General features: G+C 35.7%; 1 non-coding gene across 1 annotated transcript; it reads left to right on the top strand.

Moving 5' to 3' along the window:
• The first annotated feature begins 588 nt into the window (after window positions 1-588).
• TRNAF-GAA (transfer RNA phenylalanine (anticodon GAA)) lies at window positions 589-660 on the top strand. The gene has a single exon. It is a non-coding gene; the product is annotated as a tRNA-Phe (tRNA).
• Window positions 661-9,917: the final 9,257 nt, after the last annotated feature.

The following is a 9,917-nucleotide window of genomic DNA, read 5'->3' as shown; positions in this document are numbered from 1 at the left end:
AATAAGGACTAATATATTTTAATATAGGAAGCATTTGCCTTACCAAAGACTATTTCAGTGGTGCAGGCCAAAAAAAAAAAAATGGTTGAATATCATGATCATAGTTTGCAAACCTTCTAGATGCCTTTCCAGAAATTAAAAATTCTGCCACTGTCACTGTTTATTATTGGTGATATCTTATTATGATTGATATTATTACTATATTATTATTATTATTATTATTATTATTATTATTATTATTATTTTTGTATTCGACAGATATTGGAGAAAAAATGCTAGTATAAGGATACAGTACATCAGTTATTCATAGGTTTCAGAAAGGCGTATGACTCGGTTAAGAGAGAAGTTTTGTATACTATTCTTTTTGAATTTGGTATGATATGCGTAAATCACTTCGTGATTTAAGACGGCGCTTATTCCGTCGGATCCCGGCCAACTAGTCACTCATAACGAGTGCACCTCAGCACATGTGTGGACTTCAGTCCTACGTTCATAGACATCTATGACGTAGTGCAGAGGGCGGCCACTAGAGGGAACCCAAGAGTCGGAACTTAAAACTGAGACGATTCTTCCGACGCCGGGGTGGAATCCGGTGTGGCTTAGTGGATAAAGCGTCAGCACGAAGAGCTGAAAACCCGGGTTCAAATCCCGGCGCCGGAGAGAATTTTTCTCCGTTCCATCACAAAATCTTAAGCTTAAGGCAGTCAAGCAAGTGAGGCCGGCGGCACTTGCCTCAGCCAATCAGCTGCCACTGCTTTCTACCTAGTGATTGTTTTACTCACTGATTATCTGATGGTTTCATCTCCTGTCTTAAAAATCGTAATAAACGCCTTCTATATGATTCGCTTTCTGTAACTCTCTCACTGACTCTTACGGTTCCTAAGCAACATCACCAAATACAACCATTATTGCCGTGAACATAGCATTAACGTTTAGCGTACCACGAGGATGCGAAAACTCTCTATTGTATTCTCGAGAACAGTAAAATAATAATATCGTCCATACCTGTGGAGAAACGGCTAGCCTCTCTGAGTGCGAAACCAGGTGGCCCGGGTTCGATTACCGGTCGTGACAAGTTACCTAGTTGAGGTTTTTCTAGGGTTTTCCCCTAACACAATATGAGCAAATGGTGGGTAATTTTCAGTGTTGGACCCCGGACTCATTTCACCGGTATTATCACCTTCATCCTATTCAGACGCTAAATAACCAAAGATAATATAGCGTCGCAAAATAACCTACTAAAAAAATAAAATATTTCCAGTTCCCTAAAACAGTCGGCCTTCTTTGGTTTGCCTCTGTAATATTTTGCACCCACATCCCATAAACAAAGCTTTTCCGGTATTTTCTTTCGTCCACTGCAGATATGGAGGGTAGCTGTGAATATATTTAATAAGCAGTCGCGGACAGCCGATGAGGGGTGGTCCTCCAGCTTGGGGGTTGGGCGATGTGGTAATAACCCTTCACCCTGAAAAACACCTTGTTACGAATCCATCAGATATTTTGTATTCGACAGATAATGGAGAAAAAATGGGAGTATAAGGATACAGTGCATCAGTTATTCATAGATTTCAAAAAGGCATATGACTCGGTTAAGAGAGACGTTTTATATGTTATTCTTATTGAATTTGGTATTCCTAAGAAACTAGTTCGATTAATTAAAATGTGTCTCAGTGAAACGTACAGCAGAGTCCGTATAGGTCAGTTTCTGTCAGATGCTTTTCCAATTCACTGTGGGCTAAAGCAAGGAGATGCACTATCACCTTTACTTTTTAACTTTGCTCTAGAGTATGCCATTAGGAAAGTTCAGGATAACAGGCAGGGTTTGGAATTGAACGGGTTACATCAGCTGCTTGTCTATGCGGATGACGTGAATATGTTGGGAGAAAATCCACAAACGATTAGGGAAAACACGGGAATTTTACTGGAAGCAAGTAAAGAGATAGGTTTGGAAGTAAATCCCGAAAAGCAAAGTATATGATTATGTCTCGTGACGAGAATATTGTACGAAATGGAAATATAAAAATTGGAAATTTGTCTTTTGAAAAGGTGGAGAAGTTCAAATATCTCGGAGTAACAGTAACAAATATAAATGATACTCGGGAAGAAATTAAACACAGAAAAAAATATGGGAAATGCCTGTTATTATTCGGTTGAGAAGCTTTTATCATCCAGTCTGCTGTCAAAAAATCTGAAATTAGAATTTATAAAACAGTTATATTACCGGTTGTTGTGTATGGTTGTGAAACTTGGACTCTCACTTTGAGAGAGGAACATAGGTTAAGGGTGTTCGAGAATAAGGTGCTTAGCAAAATATTTGGGGCTAAGAGGGATGATGTTACAGGAGAATGGAGAAAGTTACACAACACAGAACTGCACGCATTGTATTCTTCACCTGACATAATTAGGAACATTAAATCCAGACGTTTGAGATGGGCAGGACATGTAGCACGTATGGGCGAATCCAGAAATGTATATAGAGTGTTAGTTGGGAGGCCGGAGGAAAAAAGACCTTTGGGGAGGCCGAGACGTAGGTGGGAGTATAATATTAAAATGGATTTGAGTGAGGTGGGATATGATGATAGAGACTGGATTAATCTTGCTCAGGATAGGGACCAATAGCGGGCTTATGTGAAGGCGGCAATGAACCTCCGGGTCCTTATAAGCCAGTAAGTATTATTATTATTTTTATTATTATTATTATTATTATTATTATTATTATTATTATTATTATTATTATTAATGAAAAATAATATGTCACTCAGGATATAAATTGCTATGCTGTGAATATGTTCCAGTAATTGTTTATCTTTATAGAGCAATGAATATTATGCTCAGCTGAAGAAGATCACTGAATCTGTTAATAACCCACGCTGTTCTCTAGTTTTTTTTTAGAGCAACAAGCACGGCCAGCAGAAAAATTTATTTCACACCACATTACTACATCCATACCAGGATGCATTGAAAGCTCCTATCTTAAAAGTATCTTTCCGAAAAATTGTTAATGATGGAGTAGGTCTGTCTTATTTTAAAACTTGTGTTCTTTCAATATTATTTTCCTCTCGAAAAGAATACTCTTAGTAATGAATTTATTTCAATTAGCATCATTATTTTGATTTTCATTTCTATTTTCCCGAAACACATGCCGGTAGTCACTAGGGAGCGGATTTTTATGTGCTAAAAAATTTAAATATATTTATTTTCATGTGCTAAAAAGTACGAAAATATTTGCAAAAAACAAAAAAATATTTGCTAGAAACAAAAAAATATTTGTTTTAAATATGACAAAAATACCTTACTTAGCTTGGAAAACAAAAATGTTACTAGGTACTCACCAACCACACTTGAGTGCTAGTAGTTGGCCGAGAATTGCAATGAACAACAAAGGTCATCTCCAAATTCTCCATCACAAATGCATGCCGATTATCTCTGAACAACGACTTATACTGTGAAAACGATCATTCCGCATCACAGGACATCAGACGTGCATATTTAAAGAGAGGAATGTCCCAAACACAAACACCGTCAATTTCACCTACAGGCACATCCTCCAATACTTGAGCAACTTTACATATTTTTTTATATCCACTGTTTTTCCCAAACACATTCTGGAATTTGTCCCTTAGTACTTGTACTTCTGAACCTGGTAGCGAGTCTAGTTTAATTTCCACGTCACGCACCTCCCTGTTTCAGACAACAGGTTTTTGGATGTTTCGAATTTTTTATGGTGTCACACAAAAAGCTTAGATTTGCTAAGAGGAAAGCCAAATCGTTTTATAAATAACCATCTTTCAGTATATCTTGAAGGATATCGATTGACGAAGCCCGATAACAGGGAATCACAACAAGATATATTGCCTTACTTGATAGACTTGAGCGAGAGGCGAGAGATTTGTTTAAATTAAATAATGTTCATATCCCAGCTCTTATCTGTTGTGTTTCACAAACAAAGCGTGGAATGAAATCATCTTCAGCAACAATAAACATTCTTAATTATGTGTTGCAAGATCTCTCCTCCTTGTCCACGTTAATTTATTCTCTAATAATAACACTGATATGCTGCCTTGCAGTTGTCAGAACTTGAGGCGATACTATTACGAAAATGGATCACGGATACACCACGCAGCGCTTAGAAACTGGAAGCAACCAAGAATTCTTAAAAAGATAACGTACTTCTGGGTGACATATTTGATTTAGTTTTAAAATGTTTAAAAGTTCTTGTAAAAAATTATTTAAGTAAAATAACTCAAGATTTATGTGTTTATAATAGATTTCCTGAAAATATGTATTTACATAATTTTTTTGTGAAAATATGTGTTTTTATGTGAAATAAAATTCGGGTTTTAAACTTGAAACTTCATGTTCGGAATTTTTAACTTTGTTAATTGTGTTTTATCACACGCAAAAATAATATTTAATTACATAGAAATCCGTTCCTTGGTAATCACACTGCACCACACAACGATTCACCACCGCTATTCTCACCCCATCCCATCCCTGTCATTTGTATTGAAGGGGAGAAGTGAAGACTGTTGGTTGGGTGAATACCTACTAGGCCAGGAGGCCACAAGAAATGTGCCTCAATTTCAGCTTGAAGTGCGACCTTAAAACCCGTGGATATATACGAAATGCAGAAGCCAGACCCGGCCAAAACATTTCGGGCCTCAGGAACAAATTTTCCTGCAAGACGGGTCTGTACACATCTCAAAGATTTCTACTTGTACAATTCCATACACTTCATTTAAATAGCTAATATAATATGGTACATACGACTAAAGAACACAAAGTTTGAGTTTAAGGTGGCAAAGCAAGTGATGCCCGGCGTCACTTGCCTCAGCCAATCAGCTGCCACTGCTTTCTACCTTGTGATTGTTTTACTCACCTCTTAGCTGTTGTTTTCATCTTCTTTCTTAAAATTCTTGATCAAAGCTTTCTGTAACTCACGTCTTCTCTCAACGTTCAATCGCAAACTCCTACGTTTCCTAGGTAACATCACACAATGTGTTGTACGTTTCCTCAGTAACTTTTGAAGATCTGATTGTTATACATTTCCGAAGTACAGTAACCTCACAGGATCTGAATCATAGAAAGATTACACGTAGAGGGATGAGTTTGAGTGGGTGGGGGGGGAAGTGGAGGGAGAAGACTGTAGGCTCTCCAAACAGTACAAGCTCGCTATTGCTGGCGTGTTCAAAGTCAGAGCGGACATCCATAGTCGACAACGAATTACAAAACACAATCCCTGTTGCAATGGTGATGAGATGCATCAGAATTTCTTACTTCAACTGTCGATACAAGCTGCCTGAACGAATAACATAGAGTAACATATAGTAATGATACTCCTATTACGCAACTAGATAAGTAATGATACTGCTATTACGCAACTAGTTAGGTAATGATAACCGCTATTACGCATCTAGTTAGGTAATGATACCGCTATTACGCAAATAGTTACGTAACAATACTGCTATTACGCAACTAGTTAGGTAATTATACCGCTATCACCCAACTAGTTAGGTAATGATACTGCTATCACGCAACTAGTTAGGTAATGATACTGCTATTACGCAACTAGTTACGTAATCATACTGCCTTTACGCAACTAGGTAGGAAATGATACTGCTATTACGCAACTAGTTAGGTAATGATGCTGCTATTGCGCAACAAGTTGGGTAATGATGCTGCTATTACGCAACTAGTTAGGTAACGATATTCCTATTACGCAATTAGTTAGGTAATGATACTGCCATTACGCAATTAGTTCGGTAATGATACCGCTATTATGCAACTAGTTAGGTAATGATACCGCTATTACGCAAATAGTTAGGTAACAATACTGCTATTACGCAACTAGTTACGTAATGATACCGCTATCACGCAACTAGTTAGGTAATGATACTGCTATCACGGAACTAGTTAGGTAATGATACTGCTATTACGCAACTAGTTACGTAATGATACTGCCTTTACGCAACTAGGTAGGAAATGATACTGCTATTACGCAACTAGTTAGGTAATGATGCTGCTATTGCGCAACAAGTTGGGTAATGATGCTGCTGTTACGCAACTAGTTAGGTAACGATATTCCTATTACGCAACTAGTTAGGTAATGATACTGCCATTACGCAATTAGTTCGGTAATGATACCGCTATTATGCAACTAGTTAGGTAATGATACCGCTATTATGCAACTGGTTAGGTAATGATACTGCTATTACGCAACTAATTTCAGAATTTGCAGCATTTTCAATATCTAAATCCTCGTTTGAACTCATGTTAAATCTTGTTTATTTCTCCTACTAACGCTGTTCTTCTGATATCAACAAAAACCTAAATTGTTCAAAACTAATAAAACAAAGATAATCGGAACGCTTCTCGCAGAAAGAAAATAATAATAATAATAAATAATAATAATAATAATAATAATAATAATGTTGTTGTTGTCAGGTGGGACTGGAGTTTGTGTTGTCGAGGAGTTTTCTGGCGGGGTTTTTGTTTTTTTTTTTGTTCAATTTATTATTATACACCCTTTATCATCTTGGGTGATACAGTGTGTGTAGGATCCTTTGGTACTTAACAGTAAACCTCCAACTTTTTTTGTGGTTCTGTTTCTATTGTAATGTGTTATAAATTATTTGTATTCATTTTAACCACTGATTTTATTGTATTTAATTAAATGATCCTTAATTTTTACCTTATCTAACCTAAAAATCACTTACCAAAAATAAAAAAAAGGCATATACCTTCGACTGACAGCCCGTTTCAACGCTGTGGCACGTCATCTTCAGTAACAGAAACACTTGAAATACTTCGAAAAATGCTTATCAAAAATGACATACCACAGGCTCACATTGACGAAATTATACACATTACAGAGATTATCACTAAACAAAATTATTTCACACATAACAATAAATATTATACACAAACTGAAGGATTACCAATGGGTTCACCTATATCAAGAATATTAGCTGAAAACTTTATTCACAACATAGAACAAACACACATACTGAATACCGATAACAACAAACATGCAGAGATAATAATGTACTGGCATCGATATGTAGATGACATAATAGGCCTATATAATTGAAACTAAGGACAAATAGAAAACCTACATCAACAACTCAACAAAATACATCCCAAATTAAAGTATACAACAGAAATGGAACATAACCAAGCTATGAACTTCTTAGACATCACCATAACCAAAACAAATAACAGACAGGAATTCAAAATATACAGGAAACCCACTACAACCACAACACACATACACAATTCATCAAATCATCCCATACAACATAAACATGCAGCTTTCCGTACAATGACACACAGATTAATTAATATACCAATGAACAATGACAACTACACTGAAGAATTAAACACAATAAAATATATAGCACAAGACAATGGATACAACCCCAACATAATAGACACACTAATAAAAAAAGGCAAAACAAAAACAGAACAAACCAACACAAACACGACGTGAGAATAAATACATAACATTAACATATCACAATACCAACACTCACAAAATTGCAACTTCATTCAGAAAACTAAAATACAAGATAGCATACAAAACAAATAACACAACAGAGAAATACCTAAATAATCACATTAAACATTCAAATAAATATAATTCAACTGGAGTTTACAAATTAAAATGCAATAGTTGCCCACATTTTTACATAGGACAGACAGAAAGATCCTTTCACACGAGATATAATGAACGTCTGGATTTAATGTTCCTAATTATGTCAGGTGAAGGATACAATGCGTGCAGTTCTGTGTTGTGTAACTTTCTCCATTCTCCTGTAACTTCATCGCTCTTAGCCCCAAATATTTTCCTAAGTACCTTATTCTCAGACATCCTTGACCTCTGTTCCTCTCTCAAAGTGAGAGTCCAAGTTTCACAACCATACAGAACAACCGGTAATATAACTGTTTTATAAATTCTAACTTTCAGATATTTTGACAGCAGACTGGATGATAAAAGCTTCTCAACCGAATAATAACAGGCATTTCCCATATTCATTCTGCGTTTAATTTCCTCCCGAGTGTCCTTCATATTTGTTACTGTTGCTCCCAAGTATTTTAATTTTTCCACCTCTTCAAAGGATAAATTTCCAATTTTTATATTTCCATTTCGTACAATATTCTCGTCACGAGACATAATCATACACTTTGTCTTTTCGGGATATACTTCCAAACCTATCTCTTTACTTGTTTCCAGTAAAATTCCCGTGTTTTCCCTGATCGTTTGTGGATTTTCTCCTAACATATTCATGTCATCCGCATAGACAAGCAGCTGATGTAACCCGTTCAATTCCAAACCCTCTCTGTTATCCTGGACTTTCCTAATGGCATACTCTAGAGCAAAGGTAAAAAGTAAAGGTGATAGTGCATCTCCTTGCTTTAGCCCACAGTGAATTGGAAACGCATCTGACAGAAACGTAAATCTGTTTACATCCTGAACATGTTTATCTAAAACTTGTGTTGTGTGTTAATTTTAGTGTTATACATAATTAATTCTGTTCTTTTATGTTTATTACTAAACCTACTTTGCTATGAAATATCAGATTGAAAATTTTTTAGGTCGAAATGTTTCCTTTCTTTTATAGGAAAATCCTAAACATATTATAATATTGTGGTATTTGTTATAAAAAAAATTGGACGAAATAATTCGATGGCGTTTGGTTAAAGGGAGATGTTATTAAAATTACTCTTCAGAAGAATGATAATTAAACTAAGGACCCTCATTGCAAAAAAATTTTCTACACAAATAAAATACATCAAATGTTAGTATTCTTTTGATTTTTGCACACCCACATGTAGAACTTAAATTACTATTAAAAATAATAATTTAATTCCCTTTACCTGAACACCATCGAATTACGATTACAAATGTGAAAGATTCACTTTGTTATATTACTGATTTTAATAAATTGTTCAAGTGCTGTAAATCTAAGAAACCGGACTCATAACTTTCGCTTTACTTCTGTTTTTAAGTAAGCCAGTCGAAGGAATGTCGTGGTACTTGATTGGATTGGCACCTTAATATTGAGTAAATCTAGTACATAGGACCAACAAATTTAATTCCTCTGGCATGATCTGCATTTTTCCATTATAAAAATTCACCACAATTGACTGTTTTTTTTTGTTAATTTTCGTTAGAATCTAACTAATAATTAAGAAAAATGTTGTATCATAATAAAACAAACGATAATCGAAACGTGATTTAAGTCTTTTGTGGCATAAACATTAGCATTTCCCTATCTTACTGCATGCAAGTGTAGTCATGGTAACTGTTATCCTTGCATGAGCTTTTTATTTGTAGTTGTTCACATGTTTGTAGTGGTCTCTATGGTAACGATGGTTTTTTTTCTTCTTGTGTTTCAGGTACGTACCCGCTTGCTACATCTTCTTACTCTTAGTGTTTCTCTGATGCCGTCTCGTGGCTTATGGCTCACCCTAATGATGGATCATCCGCTGACGTGGAGGACGTCGCTACGTCACACTACGTTCTTCAGCTGTTTCTTTTTCACAAAATTCGTTTCATTAAAGTGTGAGGATTTGGAGTCACTTGTAAATTCGAAAAAAATAATCGTGTTGTTGACAATGCCTCTAACTTCAGGGTTCAATATTACAAAACCTTTGTTTCTACGGCTTGGTGTTGCAACTGCGAAGGGGAAACTGGTAAACCAGGCTGGGTTTAGTATTATCTTGCATTAATATCATTCCCATTACCGCAGGGACAGAATTGTAGATCATTTTCACATGAGTTAGTTTTCTGTGTCTTAAACTTACGTGGAATTGCTAATAGGTTATTTTTAAAATTATGTTCTACCGTGATATTGATGAATTCACAGATGCTTTCTAGTACAAATAATTACATGTTAATGTTCAGTTATCATGAT

This window comes from Periplaneta americana, chromosome 7 (assembly GCF_040183065.1).
Source record: "Periplaneta americana isolate PAMFEO1 chromosome 7, P.americana_PAMFEO1_priV1, whole genome shotgun sequence".
Lineage (NCBI taxonomy): Eukaryota > Metazoa > Arthropoda > Insecta > Blattodea > Blattidae > Periplaneta > Periplaneta americana.
This window is presented reverse-complemented; position numbering and strand designations above follow the sequence as displayed.